Source organism: Acomys russatus, chromosome 20, assembly GCF_903995435.1.
Source record: "Acomys russatus chromosome 20, mAcoRus1.1, whole genome shotgun sequence".
Taxonomy (NCBI): domain Eukaryota; kingdom Metazoa; phylum Chordata; class Mammalia; order Rodentia; family Muridae; genus Acomys; species Acomys russatus.
Genome location: NC_067156.1, coordinates 38,962,323 through 38,964,914, shown reverse-complemented (window position 1 = coordinate 38,964,914; position 2,592 = coordinate 38,962,323). Strand labels below are relative to the sequence as shown.

General features: G+C 45.9%; 1 non-coding gene across 1 annotated transcript; it reads right to left on the bottom strand.

Annotated features, from left to right (window-relative positions):
* Positions 1-1,597: 1,597 nt before the first annotated feature.
* Positions 1,598-1,731, bottom strand: LOC127204824 (small nucleolar RNA SNORA17). The gene has a single exon (XR_007832524.1). It is a non-coding gene; the product is annotated as a small nucleolar RNA SNORA17 (small nucleolar RNA).
* Positions 1,732-2,592: the final 861 nt, after the last annotated feature.

The window sequence follows — 2,592 nt, the reverse complement described above, 5'->3', positions numbered from 1 at the left end:
ACTCTGCTATCGAGCTGTGCATCAAGGCCCCGCTGTTCTGAGTGCTGCAGCCAGTCAAGGACATGGTCAGTTTTTCCTCTCTCGTGAACCTGGAGCCAGCTCTCCTGCCTGCCAAAGATGGTAAGGGAAAAGGAAAGGGCAGAGAGTGTCTCTCCCTCATCCATGCCACTACACAGAACACAAAATGCAGGGGTGGCTTTCTTGTGCTCAGGCCCTTGGGGCCAGCTCACCTGCAAGCCCCATATCCATGGTCAGCTCTACTGTGCTGCCCTGGCGAGGTGCAGGGCCTACTTTCTGCATTCGGCTACACGTCCTCACCTGAGGTCAGACCTAGCTATCCTGTACTCATGACACCAGGACCAGGTCTCCAACGTACCACAGGAGGTAAGAGGTGAGCGGGAAGGAGAGTATCTCCCTCAACCACGCCATTGCGTGGGAGACAAGTGGTAGGACCATGTTCTCACACTCATATCCATAGGGCTGGCTTACCCACAACTCACTCCTACATTGTGCACCTTCTTCCACCACTGCAGCTAACTAGGGACTGGGCCAGCTCTCCTGTTCTTCTGCCCTGTCAGCCAGCTCTTCCAGGATGCCCAGGTTGGGGCCAGTACTACGCAGCCCTCAAATATCAACAGGTCTCCTAGATACAGTGAGAATTTTGGAGTTCTGGTTTCTTTAGCACACACACACACACACACACACACACACACACACACACACACACACACACAAATATGGGAATATGCTTTTGTTTTACTATCAGGTGTAGGGTTAGGAGGTTGCCTTGCAGCAGCTGACTAGAGCCCTGATCAGTGGGTTGCATGTTGGCAGTTGGATGCTGTTGGTTAAGGTTTAAGTAGTCATGCGCAAAGAAGAAATTAGATATCTCGATGTAGAAGATCAAACTTACCCCAAGGAACTAACTAGACACTCCTAATCAGCAGGAATTAGACTAACAATAAAATCACTCCCTTTCACCTCTATATTTTCTTCTCTCCTATCTAGTGTTAGGGAATTGAAAGGAAAAAGGAAAAGGGGATGGAGAAGAAAGAAAGAAAAAGAAATCTGTGAAGTAGCAAATGCCGGCTACATCTGGCTTCATCCCATCCGAGGGACAGGGATGACCACTCCGACTTTGGTGATAACAGATCCCTGATACCTCAGGGCCAAGGACCCAGATGTGGCTCCCTGGTGGCAGGACAGGCCATGACTCCACCATGGTCCCAGCTGGCATCACTGGCTACTCACATCAAGCTGTTCCTCATACCCTCGAGTCTCCAGTTTGGCCTCTCTTTCATTGTACCCATATCCTTCTGTTTCTCTTCCATTTCTCCACTACTTACTTGCTCCTCTTAGTGGAACTGGTCTCGAAGTGTCTGAGGTCCTGTCAGAAGTGGTCTCAGGAATGCTATGCTCTGCTCATGCATTATGGAATGAGGCAGAGGTGATTTCAGGCATGGACTGTCCCCCACCCATGCCTGTGTTCCTTGGCAGCATTCTTGTCTCTGGCTCACTGCTTGCCCTCAGAGCCTTTCCAGGCCTGTGCAGAGGCGCTTGGACTGATGGTTGTCTCAGGCTCACCTGTTTTCCAGGGAATTTTAGGCTATTAATTATTCAGCTATTCAAAGGTCAGTACACTGGGCATAGACATAGCCTCTCCCCCCTCTCTTTCACTTACTGTCACACATGTGCCATAGCAGCCACACCTGATAAGCGCCTAGAGGCAGGAAGTGATATATTTTAATTTTTTAAAAATTTAAATGTCTTACACCTGTTTTTTTTAAGTTAATTGTCTTAGTTGTTTCTGTTGAAAGTATGCCCCGATTGTTTCTATATTCTTTCAACAGGGTTTTAAGGTTATCTATATCAGAAGGGAATAAAATAAGGGTTTATAATATGTTTCAATACAAAAGCTCTATGGCCTTGAAATGTTTGTCTTGGCAATACAGGTTTCCGGGATTGTTTTGTTAAGCAGAGCATGCACTGCTACCATGCACACAGCACTCTGAATCTGTACTGATAATCCTCTCTCTCTCTGAGTCATTTCAAGCAACGCATCCTCAAACTTCTCAAGTTATCTGGAACATACAAAATCATTCTAGAGGTGTCAGGTCAATCTAGCACTTCATTCTCTGCTCAGGGAGAGTTATTGATTCTTATTTGGTGTTCGGTGTTACTTTAAAATATGTGCATGGAGAATCTAGTGAAGCTCTAAAACAAAAATAGAGGAGTAGCTTTTATGGAAGATGCAAAAATATATACAGCAGACATAGTATCACCTGAACTGGAGTGGATTTTTGAAAAGCCTTCTCTAAGAATATTGGGGTGTTGTTCAACCTTAATATGAAGGAGATCCTGACACATGCTACCATGTCTGAACCTTGATGATGTGGTTAGGAGGCATTTGCCTTGTGTAGACAGCAAACTACCATGGCTGAAGCAGACTCTGCATTCGAGCTGTCTGCACTTTATCTATTCTAATAGTAAAAGTAGCACCTGAGTGAGGAATCTGTAAAGAGTGACGCCAAAACAAGAACCATATGACAGCTGAACTAAAACTCAATTAACGCAAGGTATAATTGCTGAGGA